Source organism: Chinchilla lanigera, unplaced genomic scaffold, assembly GCF_000276665.1.
Source record: "Chinchilla lanigera isolate Chin_1 unplaced genomic scaffold, ChiLan1.0 scaffold00049, whole genome shotgun sequence".
Taxonomy (NCBI): domain Eukaryota; kingdom Metazoa; phylum Chordata; class Mammalia; order Rodentia; family Chinchillidae; genus Chinchilla; species Chinchilla lanigera.
This window is the reverse complement of record NW_004955450.1, coordinates 13,294,719-13,312,699: the sequence shown is the minus strand read 5'-3', so window position 1 is coordinate 13,312,699 and position 17,981 is coordinate 13,294,719. Positions and strand designations below refer to the sequence as shown.

At 47.1% G+C, this 17,981-nt stretch overlaps 1 pseudogene; it reads right to left on the bottom strand.

The window, feature by feature from the left end:
* Positions 1–1,862: 1,862 nt before the first annotated feature.
* On the bottom strand, positions 1,863–2,797 carry LOC102007392 (annotated as a pseudogene).
* Positions 2,798–17,981: the final 15,184 nt, after the last annotated feature.

Genomic DNA, 17,981 nt, shown 5'->3' with positions numbered 1-17,981 from the left:
AAAACAGATATCTAGATGAATTCTGAACCTAGCAATATTCTGTTTTTAAAAGGCACATTTAAAGCCAGGTTAAACTCAGATTTTAAAAACATAGACTGATACAATTTGAGCAAAGAGGGGAAATACTAACAAAATAGGAGAATAGAACTTATGGTAAAAGTCATAAGCACAGAGGTATCTTTCAGGATAATTAACACTAGCTGCTATGACTGATAAATTTCTGAAAGCCCAGTGGCTTAATAGCATAATGATTTCTTTCTCACTCATATAAAATCTAGCATCAGGACATCTGTCTCCGTATTGTAGCTACTGGGACATAAAACCTTCAAGATCACCATGCCAGCAGAAGGAAGAGATTAAGAAGATGCCCCAGATGTGACACTTGGCATTTTTTTCCACAATTTATTCTCCAGAACTGGTCAAACGGCCCGACCCAACAGCCGAAAGGTGGAATGCTCGCTCACTCTCTGCCACAGAGAAGGGAAAATGTAATGATAATCAGGGAAACCCACCAAGGAGATAGGCACACCAACCATCCATCAATGACGTGTGCTCAATACTACCGTCTCGTACAAAGACAAAGAATTACACTAAGTTTACAAATCAAAACAGAACGTGGATTTGTTTTCATGCCCTTGTTAGTAATCAAGTAACTAAAAAGTTAGCAAAGGAATATGGTTGAACCGCACCAACATCCATCTTGATCTAATAACGGCACAAATCCTGTGACCAGGGCAGTGCAGTGTGTGTATTCTGCCCACACACATACAGAGCAGGAGTAGGCTGACCACCTCCCAGGTTCTGAAGGTCATCCTAGAATCCCACAAAACCTAGATCTAAAGTAATCAGTGTGTGACTACCAAGTTATGTACTAAAAGCAAACCATACAAAGATAACACACACAAAAAAGTAAAAGCTGCACTTTTAGGTAACCTATGAGTTAAAGAAAAAAAAATCACAATGAGGGTTATGAAATATCTGTAACAGAGCAGCAATGAAAGCACTATTTATCAAATTTATGGGAATCAATGAAAGCAAGCGTTAGAGAAGAATTTACAGTCTGAGATTCATCTATTAAATATTGAAAATAACTGAGTTGAGTATTTATTCCAAGAATTAAGAGAAACAAAAGCAGAGGAAAACCAAAGAAAGTAAAAGTGAACAAATAAAAGGAGAAAGTTAATGGAAAAAATATATTATTGATCTCCAGAACTAAAAACTGGTACTTCAGTGACCAAAAAGGAAAACCTCCCGCAAGTCAGTTTAATAAAAAGAGAAAAGGGGATGAATTATACGTGTACAAGAGGATAATTTGAAAAAAAAAAACCAAATTCTTTTTTATTCATTCGCCTAGGTAGGTCGGACAGGGATGGATGGATGGATAGATATATATAGATAGATAGATACAGAGACATAGACATAGATATAGGTATATGCTTGCATATACACAAAAACACACATGAACACACAAGAAAATTGACCCAAGAAAAAGTTAGAACATCTAAACAAATGAATAACCATTAAATTAGTTAAATTTCTAGTTGACAATTGACTTCTTTTTACTATTATTATTTTCTATTAGTTTTAATATTGTATCCTCAATGTTAGCAGAGTTCCTGGCATTTAACAAACATCTGGACAGATCAAGTAAGTGAAAAATTGTCATGAGTCACGCTTTGTAATGATGTCTGCTCTTGATGGAACACAGGCTCTCCCAATACAGCGCTGCCTACAGTCTGCCTGCAGTGAGCTCAGGTACGACATGGGTTCTGAAAAGCGTGGCTGAAATAGGTCTCGCAGGGAGTGAGTTCCACACAGTGAGGAGACAGCATCCTTCTGGTCAGCTAATCACGCACTCAGCTTCAATAGTCAGCATCAAAAGGATACTCCTGCACATGCGACATGCCAGGTATAACACAGGACCTCCAGTTTCTGTTGAAGCTGAGGATGGCCGCCATCTCCTCATGACTCAGTTTGAAGTCAAAGACCTGAAAGTTCTCAGTGATGCGAGTTGGTGTCCTAGACTTGGGTCACTGCCACATTCCTCTGTATATGGAACCAGATCAGAGCCTGGGCTGTGGTTTTTTTGTGCTTTGCAACAATCTCCTCAATCTTGGCGTCCTCCAGTAGTGAAGGGTCCTCTGGCTTGGCCCAAGGTCTATCTGGAGAGCCCAGGGGGCTGTAGGCAGTGACAGTGATGCCCTTGGAGTGGCAGTGCTGGATCAGTTTCTCCTGGGTGAGGTATGGGTGACACTCCACCTGGTTTATATTTCAGACCAGGCTTGTTCAAGAGCTTCTCAATCTGGAAGTGGTTGAAGTTGAAGACACCAAGGGCTTTTACCAACCCCTCATCGACCAGTTCCTCCATGACCTCCCGTGCATCCAGGGATGTTACTTTACTGGGGAGGATATTGCCTTTATCCTCTTGGGATGAGTTCCTTCCCAGCCTGAAGTCCCTGTGGAAAGTGAATGAGGTAGACGTCCAAGTAGTCCGGTTTCAGGTCCAGCAGGGTCTTCCGGCAGGCCTCTTCACCACGCTTCTCTCAGAGAACGTGGACCACAACCTGCCAACAGTGAAGAGGTCCTCCCGCCTCAGGAGCTTCTCCTGAATCTTCCCTTGGCTGGCTTCTCCCACCTCACTGTCGTTCTGATAGGCATAGGCACAGTCGATGTGGTGATACTCTGCATGGATGGCAGCTTTCACAGCTTCTTTGACTTAGCCTGGAGGAGACTTCCAAGTGCCCAGGCCCACAATGGGCATGTTGGCTTTGGTGCTGAGCTTTACAAAGGTGGCCATCATTGGTGCAGAAGTGCCTGTGAGGGAGCAGAAAGATGTCCTGTGTCTTAGCGAAAGGGGCTGGCTTCTAAACAATTGACTTTTTGTAGCGAAAGTTAAACTTGAATCCCTGAATCATATCATACACACAAACTACAGGTAAATGAAATGTCAATATGTTAAAAAAAAAAAACTTTTATAATTATATAAAACATAGAAGATTATCTTTAAGAACTTGGAGTAAAGAAGGATACCTTTAATAAGACCCCCACAAAGGAAAAATCATAAAGAAATAAGTTAATGAATTTGAACACGTCGATTAAAACTTCTGAATTCCAAACGATAGTTTAATACCCAAGTAACAGACTGAAGGGAGATATTTGCTGGTGATATGGATTTAAATGTAGACTATGTAAAGAATTCCTAAAATTATTAAGATAAAGGTAGCTGGATATGGTGATACATGCCTGTAATCCCAGCACTTGGGAGGCTGAGGCAGGAGAGTTGTTGTGAATTCAAGGCCAGCCTGGGCTACATAGTAAGTTCAAGACCCGCATAAACTGCATAGTAAGATCTTGTCTCAAAAAACTAACTAAATAAATAAAAAATAAAGACACTTGAAAAGGTAGCCAAAATGTATGGACCTACAACTCATAAAAAAAGGAAATATAATGTTCCCAATAATTAATTGAATACAAATTAAAAACTACAAGATTTCTTCAAGTTGGTTAAACAACACCACGGTCAGAGAAAATATAAGAAAACAACCTCAGGGCTGGGGATTTAGCTCAGCGGCACAGCGCCTGCCTGGCAAGTGCAAGGTCATGAGTTCGATTCCTGGTACTGGAAAAAAAAAAAAAAAAGAAAACAACCTCATACAATGCTGGTAGAAGTATAAGTTGCAACAATAATTTTGAGGAAGAATTCAAGGGTGTAGAATTGTTCAGCAATTCTATTCCCAGGCAAATATCTTCCAAACTCACCACACCTCATCCCACTTAAAAAGAAAACTAATGCAAATAGCTTTAGAAGTGAGTTTTATAAAACCTCCCTCCCCTCAAGAAAATATCCTCATTTTTTTATATTACCTAAAGTTTCAGTGCACTAGGGGAACAGGAAAAGGAAAAATAATTGCATCCATTTTGTATGATAGTTTTGCTACAAAAGTTAAGGTAATCTTGGTATCAAAACCAGAAATTCTTACACATATTCTCAAGGAGAATTACACAAAAAATATTCACAGCTATATTATTTAAAATATATCCTCAAAATGGAAAGGTCCACCAGTAAGGAACCAGGTGCATTAGAGAAGGTTCACAGGATGGATGGACTAGTACGCAGCAGTTACAATGAGTCAACCAGAGGGCTATGCATCCGCAAGAATGTACTGCAGCAACACACAAGGAATGAAAGCAGAAAGAGAACATAAGCGTTCATCTGACATGCTGGTGTAGAACAATAGGTGGCTAAGTGTCCCACAGAGAAGGAAATGTGTGGCTGTAGGGCCACCACACCAAATTCATATTCGTGGAGAGGGCAGGAGAATTAAACTGAGGTGCAGTGCAAGAAGACTTCGATTTGGCTTGAGAAAAAGGAGAAAAGCTGAAACAAAACCTAGATCCTTTGGACTCCTTCTGCCCTGGCCGGTGCCCCCGTGAGGTCTGCCCGGGACGCCAGTGCAAGGGAAGCACTGTCTTTCCCCAGATTCACTCTGTTGCACTTATCTCACCTTTGCTACGTCAGCCCTCAGCCGGCATCCCGCGGCGGAGCTAGAATAGTATCAGTGTCCCACCCATCTGCGTTCCTAAGACCCAGAGACTACGGGCGGCCTCCCCGCCCTCTGGTGGCCATAAGAATTCTTCTGGGTTGCCTGGGACTTTGTCAAACTAGCATCTTTAGTCTCCCACTTCCTTTTCAGGATCTACTTTTACTGTCCCACACCTGACCACGTAAAAATTTAGCAGGCCCGACATTGCCTTACAGGGCTTCCCACATCCCATGGAAAATCCCCCTCCAGGAAACAAGGCCTAGAGCTCAGAGTGCAGTCCCAGGAGTCCTACTTGGTCACCTGGACTCGGGGGGAGGTGCCCCACTTCTCTGTACATCCATTTCAGCCTCCATAAACAGCACCTACCAGGAATGGGGCTTTGCGTAATAAGACTCCCCACTGTGCACCAGGTGTACTCTGCATCCGTCACAAGGCTAAACACTTCACCTGTGTGTCTGATCCCCCACAACCGGTGAGGTAAACTTCTTCTCTTTCCGTGTGACAGCTGAGGAAAGGCAGGCAGAGAAAGGTGATGTCTTTTGTGTGAAGTCACACAGCTAGCAAGCAGTTTCATGATGGTTCTTGTGAAGTCCTGAGCCACTACCCCACACTGCCTCCCTGTAAAAGGGTGACAGGGAGAGCTCTTGGGTAGCGCAGAGCTCTCGGGTACACAGAGTGCCTGGGACACAGAAAACAATAAATGGGAGGCGTAGAGCCATCACAGGTTCTGCAACAAGGAACACAAGCTTTATAGAAGTTGGTGGATGTGTCCAGACAGATCAAGTGACCCACTCCAGGAAGAATCTTGTGACAGCCACTGCTTGTAACAGGAAGTGTGAAACAGGCTGATCGCCGCCTCTGCAGAACCGCTCGGCGACTGCCCAGCATGCACGCCACATCCTGGCAGGAGCACTTGCCTGCAATTGCTTTTTCTCACTATTTTGTCCCCAAGCCTCATGACGTGGTAAGCTCTTCAAAGGCAGTGATTTCTCATGTATCACCTTCTCTTCCTCCAGTTCAGACCCCATATTTTTCACTGAATTATAGGTTTGCCTTGTGTTAAACCAACAAATGGTGACATTATTTAAAAATATACTGCTTCCATCTAAAAGGCAAAGAATCTGTGGGATGAATCCAACTTGTGAAACCCAGGGTCAGCATTGCTGTCTCTGTGAGCTGAAAAAAATAATCAACTGGAAATTCTCTCTAAGCTAACTGACCCCTTACAGAGAATGTTTATATCACATGCAGTAGGCTTTTATAAAGGAATAATACATGGTCAGTAAAAATCACTTTAGAAGGGTGTTGATACAGAAACACCCTGTAATGTTAAGGAAAAGCTCACACACGTTAGCTTTCTGTCCTGTCAAAGCACCTGAGATAAATGACTAGTAACGTTTTATTTTGGCTCAAGGTTTTAGGGGTCTGGTCCATGGTCACTTGGCCTTCTGACTTTTAAGACTGTGATAAAATGGAACGTCATGGCAAGAAGCACATGGTAGAACAAAACAGCTTACCTCATGGCAGTCAAGAAGGTAAAAGAGGATGAGGAGGAGGGCCAACACCCCAATGGCCCCTTCAGGACACATCTACCCATGACCTAGTTTCCTTCCACCCAGCCAAACCTCCTGAGGTCTGCATCACCTCCTAGCAGTGCAAGAGGCTGGCAATCAGACCATTAGCACATGGCTTTGGGGGACATTTAAGATCCAAACATAACAGTAGGATCCACAACTGCACATAAAATGCAATCTCAGCTTTTGAGAAGAGAAGGACAGAAGAAAGACCAGAAGGAAATTTGGTACATGTTAAGTGTTGCTCTGGATGGTGAGATTCTGATTAATTTTTACTTTCTATTTGGACTTTTCTGTGCTACTATAATTTCTACAATAAGGACTTACAAGTATGATGCCTGAAAAATATGTTCACTTTCAAAACATTTTCTTCCTAGACGCCTACTAAGTGTGGCTTGCTCTTACCTGCAACCGTCCATCAAAGGCAACAAAATGCCCAAAAGCGAAGGAGTCAGATAGCTTTGTGGAGGCTTGTACACTTCCAGCCACTGGCTGCAATGAGTTATGGTAAGCCTCGTGTCCTCTTTGTACAAATAGGGAGAGCAGTCCCCACGTCACCCAGCTATCACAAGAAACACAGCATGGGGGATGCACTAGTCACTTGGGACAACATACCTGACTCCTGAAGCTTAAAGGCAAACAGCTTTATTTGGTGCCGGGTTCCAGATCTTTCAGTCTATGATCATCTGGCTCCGAAGTAGAAATGGCATGGTAGGAGGGTGTGGCAGAGGAAATCTGCTCAACCCGTGGCAACCAGGAAGCAAGAAGAGAGAGAGAGAAGAAAGAACCAGTGAGGTAGCAGATTAGGGTGTGGTAGGCTGGCTAGAACACAGGAGGCAGCATGTCAGTCAAGAAGATCTGGACCCAGGTCTGAAAGCTGGATGAAACCTGATCCAGGATGGAGACTGAACAATGAGATACCACCTGTCAGTCACAGCCAGGATGCATGGCCAGACCAACTTCCAGCAGATCAGGTCTGGGAAGTGACAAGAGACAGCACTAGGAAGACTTCACCACCACCGTGCTCATGCTGTTCTGCTAGCCTCCTGTTTCTCAGGTGCCTCCTTCTGCTTGTGCGATGTATCTTTTTGCTCTTCCCTTTTCTTCCTTTACTTTAAATAAGGTTGCATTTACCTATTCATCCGGCATCCTGACCAATTCTTTGGGAGGGACAGAAAAAACCTAGAATCACGAGCCATCTGCTGCCACTGGGACAAGAACACCCCCTTTAAGGTCACACCTCAGTGACCCGCCTCTTCCAGTCAGGCCCCACCTCCTAACAAGCACATTCAGCCCTAGACTCATCCATGGGCGAATCCGATGAATATAGCACCCCCATCATCCAATCGCCTTCCAGAAGCCCCACCTATGAGCTCAGGAGGCTTTCGGGGGACATCTACATACAAACCATAACAATGAGCCACATCCGGGATCATGTCAACCCTTCCTCTACTCAAAAATTACGCTGCCTCCAGTAAGCCTGGGTGATCATGCACTCAACAGCAGGCCCTTGAGAAGGTGGCCCTGGAGACATCCCAGGGCCAGAGTGTGGGTCTGGGAAGGGAGTAGTTTATCTACCTGTCTTACTATTATTATTGGTGGTGCGGCTGTTGCTGTGGTATGGAGAATTGAAGCCATGGGCTCCCTACCGCTGAGTTCATTACATCCCCAGCCCTTTTTGTTTTGAGACAAGATCTTGCTGAATTGCTCAGGCAGTTCTTGAGCTTGTGTTCATCTTGCTTTAGCCTCTCTTGTTGCTGAGGATAAAGGCGTGTGCCGCCATGCTTGGCCACTAACCTGACTTCTACAGACAGCCATGGTGAGGGTTCTTTCTCAAAGGTCTTGGTGAATGTCAGTGGTTGGTGGTGGAGCATGCTGAAAACTGGATTGTGGGTGTGCAGTACTGAGTTATGGATGTGTGATTACTGCATCAGTCCACTGATTGGTTTAGTATAGTTCTGGGTATGGATATTGGGCAGGCTCACCCTGGGTACGGTGACACCAACCAATAGGCTTGTAGCCTGGATGAAATAAAAAGGTAAGGAAGGCTCCCTCTTTGCTGCTTTCGCCTACCCTGCGATGTCCCTCTGCCACGCTGCCCTACCTTGGAACCAGCTGACTATGGACTGAAACCTCTATAAACTAAGCTAAAATAAACCTTTCCTCCTCTAACTTGTGAGTGTTGAATATTTTGTTCCAGCAATGAGAAAGTAAGAAAGACAGCCATGAAGGGGCCTCCAGGCTGGGCAGCCAAGGGCAGGGACAGGAAGAAAAGCAGACACAAGAAAAGGAACATGGCAGCGGATGGAGACATTTCATGCACTGCAGCTGCTGTCATTCTAGGCTCTGCAGGGACCAGCCACTGCTGGACAGAGCAGGCATCGCTGAGCGGCAGGCAGACTGCAGCTCAGTCCTGCTGGCCAGTACCCCACTCACTATCCAGAACCCCTTCTAGACAGTAACCTTTTAAAGCCTTCACAGGGTCCAAAATGTACCTGGACATACATATCCCCTGCCGCTGACCACAGCAGTGCCACCAGGAAGTGTATCCGCCCCACCTTAGATCTGGAAATTAGGTGTACTTCCACGCTCCACTACAAGTAATACACTTGGGTCTGAATTAATCCATTTCTCTTCCAGGTGACATAGCTCGTGCTGCATAAAGACCCAGCTCTGTTCTGGAAACAAACTGTAGTGGTTCGATTTTATAAAACAATGGCAAAGCTACTCATTCATTTCCACGTTTATTAAGAGCTCACCATGCCTTGAACGCTTTTCTTTGCAACGAAGGTGGAGAGCACAGGATCAGGAGCTCATTATCTTCCTCTTCCTTATTTTCGCAGCAAACCTCCATCTGTCAAATCCCTCTCCTCTCTCCCCTCTCATTCTCCTGATGGTTTTGGTAAGTGGATGGTTTTGGTAAGTGTGGAACTGGCGTCTCGGGGGCGGGGGCAGCCCTGCACTCTACTTCCGGTTTTACCGGGTTAGCACTCCTCTAGTCCCACACAGCAGTGCAGAGCATGGAGCAAGACCTTTTGAGGGGCTCCATGGGTCCCTCTGGGTCTACGCGCTCCCTTTGTCCCTTCTGCTCTGCTCTCCCTGGCACCTGAATCCTGCTCTGGTGACAGTTACCGCCCACAGGTCTCTAAACAGCCGCCTGGGCTCATTACCACCTTCTATATCTTTGTCTGCCTGATGAGCTCCTTGCTTGGCCTTGTCTAGTAAGCTGTACTCCATCTTTAAAACAAGGCTCAAATGTTGCTTTCTCTGTTGCTTCTCTGTAGTGACAGTCTCCTCTGCCTTCCAGGGCTCCCCTCTGCTCCAATTATCCCTGTTATATTGTGCTGTCCACTTCTACTCCTGTTGGCCTCTGTGCTCCTAGAAGATCATCTTGTGGAGAGTTTATAGTCATGGCTGAGTACCCCGTCCACAGCTGCCCTGGGACATAGGAGAGGCCCAATAAATAGTTTTTAATTGGGTGACTTGAATCTTAATCTTATACGTATGCTGCACCTATGAAGCAAAATCTTCTGCTCCATTCCTACAGCCTTTAGCCTGAGAGAGACAAGGTGGGGAGGAGCCATGTGATTCTACATCTCAGTGGTTCAAATGTTTGTGTCTCTTCCAAAATTCTTGTTGAAATGTAGTCCCCAGCACAGTATGAAGAGGTAGGGGCTGAGGAGGTGACCGCTTTCAGGGGTTTTTCCCACAGGAATGGAACGAAGGCCTCACAATGTCTTCAGCCTCTGTCTCTCCTACCATGTGAGGGCCTCCCAGCCCTCCTGAGGCCCTGCACTGGCCTGCACCTTGGGCCTCCCAACCTCCACCGCTGTGAGAAATACATGTCTATTGTTTATAATTTACTCCATGGGTGGCTTTCTCTTACAGTAGCATAGTAAGATGACATTATCTGTTTTAGCAAGTTAATTTTAAAATCATTCCTTATTACACCCAATCTTTATGTGTTTGTTGAAAGTGAATGTTCCATTTGGTCTTATGTGAATCAAAAAAACAAACAGCTCTGAGCATCCACCATTGGCCCCTCAGAGGCATGCCTTGTGTCAGCCGAGCTCTCCACCTGCAAGGAGACGAGGTCATCCTCTCGAAGAGGACAGGAAGGTGCTGTAACCACAAGTCCGGTCTTTGGGAAGAAACAACGGTGGAGAGGAGCCTTTGGAGCCAAAAGGACAGACGCGCTATCTCCAGGAGAGAAGGTAGAGCCAAGAGCAAGAGCTGCAGCCTCGAGTCCTGGGCTCCCTGAGCCCACAGCATGAGGTGCAGCAGGGAGGTCAAGGATAGAGAGGACAGGGTAGCGGGGACAGTAAGACAAGTTCCCTAAGGGCAGTCTAGCTGGTCTATAACCACTGAGTGCTGGGGGGCATTTCTGTCACTCCTTTTATAGCCCAATAAACACTTTGCCACTACAGTTTTCATCAGCTGATGGCAACAAGCTTCAACAGGCCTGCAGAGGACCTGAAGCGAGAGCTGATCGGTTTCTCCCTGTCCCTAAGGGGCTAGTGAAAAAGAAGTGATTCTCTACCCCTGCGCCTCCAACAGCAGCTCCCTGCGCATTAGGAAGCACTGCCACATCAGTATTCCAACCCCAGAGCCCCTCCAAGCACCCATGTAAACATTCATTTACATTTAGATTGTACTTCCCTGGATTCAGACTCTTTCCCTGAAAACTCTAGCTATCCAATTATCAAGAAAGCCAACATGTCATTTCTAAGCCTTTTGGAGGGAGGAGAGAGTTCCTCCCCCCATGGAACTCTCCCATTCATCACAGAACAGGTGGTCCTGTCTGGATGGATTTGGTCAGCATCCCAGCACACTTGAGGACAAAGTTTTAAATATTTGTGCTTTTCAGTAAGGGAAGATGAAGGCTGAAGAAGCAAGTAAGCAAACCGTTGCATTCACATGGAGGGGGAGAGAAGGAAGGGTGGTGAAGGGAAACTTTCTAGAGGAAAAGATTTGGCAAAACTGCTTAGGGCACTGGAAAGAGCTCCACTCCGGAATTACAGACAGGTAGTTCTAATCCCAGCCCGGAGGCTTCTTACTTTCTGACCTGTGGTTCATCTATACAGATGGACTCCATGCAGCGGGGCCAGAGAGCTTCAGTTAACTGGGCCAGTGTGTGCCTTATAAGGTTATCCGAGTGATCAGATGAAGCAAGGTAGGTGAACATCCTTGGTGTGAGGCAGACATTTAGCAAATGCTTTTCCTTGCTTGGGAAGGATGAGGGTGGCAATTGGAAGAAAGCAAGAATCAAGTATTCTCCTGGGAGTTTGGGACCAAGCTATAATCCATACTGCAGAAGGCTGAGCCACAAAGGAATTCATTCATTCGTTCATTCAATGTTTGGAAATTCCCTTCCTCGGTGGGTACTGGGGTTTGTTCCTCAAGCCTTGGATTAGAAGGCCTTAGGCCTGAGTTTAAGGCCATATAAAAAAATGGAAGTACTTCTTTGCCTAGCAGATGATTAGTACAGAGACTGGGTCGTGTCCTGGGGACAAACTAAATTTATTCCCTCTCAGTTATCAGTGGGATTTCCCTTCCTTGCTTACTAAAACCAAACCTAGTCAGTGGAAGAAAATGAAAAAAGAAAAGAAAAGAAAAAATGAGAAGTAAAGCAAGAACCATAAATATTCCAGGGTCTGCAGACACGTAAGTCGGAGCTCCCACACCAAAGCAGCTCTGGCTGTCAGAGATCCCAGGCTGAACTTCGGCACACAGCAGAGCTATGAGATCGATCTTCTCAGAGGTTGCATGTGGCTAGGAAACATCTTCTCCAGCAGATGTCAACCCAGTTACTTTCAGTGGTCTCCAGCCAACATCTCCATAGCATCTGGTGGTCCAAGATGCTTTCAAAGCACCCCTTCTCATCCAGCCCATCCTCCAAACTTCTCTGATAGGAGGAGGATGGCTTCATCTCCCTAGATATTTTGGAAGTGGGGCAGATGAAGAAATTGGGACACAGAGAAGAACTTGGCCCAAGAAGTATGAAAAGCTGGTCTTATGAGTATTCTCCTTTGATGCGGTTTTAAACCTGCCGCATCTCGGGAGCTTCGTTTCCTCATTAGTAAAGGAAAGATACTAGCCTGTAGCTCACAACAAATATCTGGGTCAGGAGCATTAAGGGCTTACGATTCCACAGCCCCAACGTATATTCGCATCCATTTTTCTTCTAAGATCCTCACAATGTTGTTGAAAGAAAGGCTGGGAAAGTGGCAGTTTCTCCCCCATCGCAGCTGAGGAATCTGAAATTCAGAGCATTTAAGAGGCTGCTCAAGAGCCAGTCAGGAGCAGAACTGGCCTCCGTCCCACTGCCCACTCCACTCCTGCCCACTGCCAATTTTTGCTATAAAAATGCAATTGATTGTAAATTATTCATAAAATATGGTGTTTCTTTTTATATAATTTTATTGTTTCCCATTTTATCCAAAGTATTGCATATTCATCATAGAAAATTTAGTAAGAACAAATAAGTAAAAAGAAGAAAATCATGATTACCCATAGCTCCGTCGAGAAATAATGTTACTTAACGGAAAAAGACACGGACCGTGAAGCACTACAGCAGGTGCCTAAGATCTGGTCCTGACAAGTGTCAGAAGCCCGATAAGCGTCGGGGTTTACAGGGCACAGCAGCAGGGACAGCGCTTCTGAGGAGAGGGGCATGAGTAGTTAATGGGAGAAGAGAAGGCAAAGAGTTGGAATTTTAAGCTAGGGAAGGAGCCAGTGGAGAGAAACACAGGCGCAGGTCTAGGAGGGAAAGGAGAGGAGCAGGTGCAGGTGCGGGAACGCCACCCCAAGAGGTAGAGCAGGGAGTGGTGAGGGATGCCAGGCTTCTGTCCACAGTGTCAGGCTGAATGGCAGAGGAAGTGGGCACCGCATGGATGGGGGCATATGTGGGGGTGGACTTCGACAAGCCCTTTGCTGATGCCTTCCTTTTATTTTTTATTTTTCACTGAAATAGGAAGCAAGGTCTGGGTGGAAGGATGGAGGAAAGGTTTGAGGAGTTTAGGGGAAAACAGCTGTCTCAGAGTGAGCGAGAAACTCACCCTGAGGGGTTCCTCTGCGTGCATGTGGGTGTGCACATGCGTGTGTGTGTGTGTGTGTGTGTGTAAACAAATCCAGGGCCTCACACACGCTAGGTAAGTACTCCACCACTGAGCTATTCCCCCAGCTCCATAAGGGGTCCTGGAAGCTTTCCACTTGGTTGTGAGTTTTTCTCCAGCTGCAAAGTCAGAGGTCTGGGGGAGACTAAGAACTGGGTTTAATCGGGCTTGTGATTCATCAGGCCTGAATAAAGAATCAGGAGGGGGCAACAGGGCAAAGGAATGGTAGAAGAGAGGAGATTAAGGAGAGACGGAACACGTGTGGGTCCATACCGGTAGTGAAGCGCTGCTGGAGATGGTGTGACAAAGGGTGTGCACTGGGGAGGGAGCAGGTAGGCATCACAGGTGGAGGTTTGGCCTGGAGGTTATCGGAGGCATTGCAGTTCTTAGTAATAACAAGGTCTGAGGTTTGACCTTAAAAGTAAATGGCTCAATTAGAGCAGGAAAGAATCACTAGCAGGAAGCATTCAAGGAATTGAGAGGCCAAAATATTAGCAGCATCGTGTATATCTAGAGTAAAATTTCTGCGAATTAAAGAGTAGAATTGCAGCATGCAAATGGAGACAGAGCTAAAACTGTGTACAAAATACGATGATGACCCGTCAGGATGGTTTCCCGCTGCATTAGACATAGTTATTGGAGTGGCTGAAAGTATCACTAGTTATTTGGGTTTTGGAACTCAGACAATTAAAGCACTTACAGTGTGGTGTTAATCTGAAACTATTTTTAAAAATCAAGATTTTTTTCTTCATGTATAAGAAAGCAAGTAAACAGACAAAACTATAAAATCTTTCAGTGCGTACATTCCCAGCCTCCTCTGCTGGGGAAATTCTATTATTTCAACACGTACATTTTCCACTGAGAAGTGGCAAGTTTTGCTCCTGCAAACATTTAATTACCAGGATCGCCTTGACCTCGTAGAGACTTTGTTTTAGACTTTGTGAGGGCAGGCTGATGTCCAGCGTGGTCTGTCCTCCAGTGCGAGGGCCCTGGGAGCTCGAATGGAAAGCCCGAGGTATTCACCTAACCCTTCTAGAGGTTGGCTGGATTCAACATCTCACTGTTTTACCCGTGCTCGGCGCTGCTGAAAGCTCTGTTTGGCCCTCACGGTGACCTGCCAGCTCTCCTCTGGGGTCCTGGAATCTTCCTGGATGTGCATAGTTCAGGAGTCACTGAAGGAATTGCAAGAAACTCATCTGTATGTTTCTTAGTTCTCGCTGCCTGGTGTATCCTGTTGAATTGCTGGTGGCCCGACGGCTATGGAGAGTGTAGCTTTCCACTTGAGCTCCCTCACTGTATACCTGCTAGACTGGGGCATGTCCTCTAGAGAAAAGCCTCGTGACGTGGCCTCACCCAATACCGCTGCCGGATTTCCAAGGTCAGAGTGCCCCAGCTTTGGCTGCTATGCATCGCTTTCTAGTGCCTATAGTGGCTGTGGATATTTACTGTCCATACTTTATTTCCACGGGAGGGATAGCCCTACAAAAACCACTTCATCCCTAGTATAAAGCCAAACTCTCATCTGTTAAACAAATGCTAGATCTTGTTTCTCCTCTGCTCGAAGCCCCACAGAAGATCCCATGCCAGCCACAGTCAGAGGGAGAGTGCTCGAAATAGATCTACATGGTCCGGACCGGTTGTAGCAGGAAAGATGATCTAGGCCAGAGGCAGCGCTTCTTAAACTGAGACATGGGTGAAAATGAGGACCAAGTGGCAGAAGCAGGCAGTCACTGGACATCGTGTAGAAGGAGGTAAAAGAGTGAGGTGTGGTGGGAGTGCAGGGAGTATCCAGGCAGTCAAGGTGTGGTGGTACAGGGAGTATCCAGGCAGCCCCGCGGGGGAAGAGAAGGTGTGAGGGGACCAGGTGAGAGAGAGCCAGGTCAGCCTCCACCCTTAGCATGGCTTCTTGCTCAAAGCAGGTCTCTCTGACGGCCTGATGCCTAACTCCTTTGAGAAGTCCTAGCCCAGGAGGCTGACAGCGCCAGCTCATGGGGGGGCTTCCTGCATGATACGGAGTTTGGCTTTTAATCTCTTCAAGATAGGGAATCATTGGGGCATTTCTTACCACATGTACCAGAGCCGAAATAAGTGAGTCTGCGGGGATAAATGCATCTCAAGGCCATAGTTCCCCCTGCTTCGCCTCAGCAAGCCGCTTCCCAGCATCCCAGGGAAGTGTACCCTCCTTTGCACCATTAACAGACATTCAAGACAAGATCTAGCCCACAGTAGGTTCTCAACAGACACCCAATAAAGGAATAAACGCACAACAATTAGTTAAGCAAAACTAATCTGGTTTATATAATTAAGTGTAACCTCTATTCAACATAACTCCACGCTTAACATGGCTCTCTTAAAAGGCCTTATTTATTACTTTTAAAGTTCCTTTTTAAACTCTAATCCCATTCAGAAAGCCTTTGGATTGTTCACCAAATTTATAGGAAAGACAGTCTTGAGCCATCTGGTGCCTATTTAATTTTTAACCACCTCTCCCTTGAAATATTTCTTTCTTCATTCTTATTTTGTCCTAAAAACTTGGCTAAGAGCTAAACTGCACCATCTGTGACTTCCAGTAAATACAACTGTTGCTAATGAAATTACCCAGTTTCATCATTTTGATTTAAATGCCGTGCCTGTTTTTCCTCTGACCTTTTGTTGCTTGCCATCAAACTCAAGCTTTTGTGAATTTAGATACATGCGTCCATGTAGGTCAGTCTTGAGGAATAAATCTTCTCTGCGAAGTACAAGAGTCGCAGCCAAGCTCGCTCAGCAGGCTGACAGGGCAGTGGGGGCCGGGGCTGCGCGGGGAAATATAGATGGCACTTGTGCCCGGCCGCTCAATGTGCGCAGGGCCCCGGGGCAGACCCCCGCCATGTGACCAAGTGGCTGCTCGGCCTGGCTCTCCGGCCTCCCATTTGTCAGGATGCTGGTGATATTAATGAGCTGGGGTGTGAGAGCCCGTGCCTTGGCCTTTGGTGTCCCTCCCTCCCTGCCCGTGCCTGCTTGACCTGATTGAAGCAAAAGAAAGTCCAGAGACTCCAAACTTTGCCCCAGTAGGGAGAAGGCCTTCCAGAAAAAGAATGGCTTTGGGAGAAACCAGGCCCTCTCCCTGCCACGGGCCACTTTTCCACTTAGGACGGACTCTCATCTTTGTCGGTGGCTTCCACTCGGGAGTGAACGGAAATGAAGTCAAGTTTGTCGGTGGAGTCATTCAGTCACCTATATGCTGTCGGTCCTGCTGGTTACTGTATGAGTACTCACAGCACTGGGGGACGGACTGACGGCTGCGGTGAGCACTGACTGAATCGTTACCATGTCGCGGCAACCGTGGTGAGGCTTGTACCTAACCCAGCCACTTACCCCCGCACTGACCCCAGAGCTGGGGACGTTACTGCTCCCACAGGCAGCAGAGGAGCTCAGGCTTGGAGCGGTGAGGAAGCGTACCGGGGCCCCGCAGCTTCTAACTCGGCCATGTCCCCTGGATGCCCAATCGCTCTGCATTTCCTGTGTCCCAGACCCTGTGCCAGGAACTGGGGACACAGAAATAAAAGGGACACAGTCCCTGCCCACTGTCTGAGGAAGCAAGGCGTAAAAATGGAAATACATCGCCTGAGGGAGGCTACAACGGAGTAAAACATATATTCTCACGTCGCAGGAAGAAAAGAGATTCTGTGTGGGGAAAGCCAAGGTGCATAGCAGAGGCCACGGAGGATGGACGGAGACTTGAGGGACAAAGCAGGGTCTGCAGGCCAGAGACGAAGGGGCCAGGGAAGGCCCGGGCAGAGGGAACAGTGTGCCCAGGGGAGGGAAGCGTACGGGAAGCAGGCAGAGGACAAGCAGAGGGGCTGGGGCGCAGGGGAGGATGGGAAACGTCCTTCTTGCCCAGGCTGAGGGGCTATGCTCAGGGGAGGGGAGTCAACCCCCAAACTTGGCTGCAGAGCTTTCCCCACGGGGTGCTCTGGCCAGTGAGGTCCCCAAGCAGACAAGTAGATCTGGTTAGTATTTGGCTCATGAGGCTGCCGGAAGGAGCCCTCTTTACTAAGCTGTTCTTAGCCTGAAGGACTCCCTGGCCCCCAGGTTGAGTAAGAGCTCAGCTGAGCCAGGCAATAGGCCCAAGGGGGGGTTAGTAAACTGTGGCCCCCAAGCCACCCTATGGCCCTCAGAGTCCCTGCATTTGAGATGCAGCTGCTGGTGACCAGGACGGAGACCTGGACAGTGCATTCTCTAGGTTTGCTGTCCATGCAGCCGGACCTGAATGGACACACCCCACTGATCCCAAGTGCACCCCGCTGATCTGCTGTCGGTGTCCACAGCGCATCCTTCCTAGGACAAGCTTGGGGCTGGGGATTTAGCTCAGCGGCACAGCGCCTGCCTGGCAAGTGCAAGGTCGTGAGTTCGATTCCCGGTACCGAAAAAAAAAAACAAAGACAAGTTTTAAAGTCACTGGTGCTGCTAGGGGACGTGGAGCAGGGGAACCACCATGAACAGCTTCATCAAGAGAGCAGAGCAGATCAGCCACTGGCCCCCAAACCTCCCTCCTCTTAGAACAAGGGTCAGGTGTGGAGATAAAGAATCAGGGTTGCTGTGCTCCCCAAGGCTGTCCGTACAAAGACAGGGGTGCAGGTGAGATTTAGCCCCGTGGCCGGAGTGTGCCCAACACTGAGTTAGAAGATTCACCCATTACACTGGTCAGTGGGTGCCCGTGCAGAGAACCAGGGTGCCCATCCCGGGAGGGCTCACGTGTGCAAAGA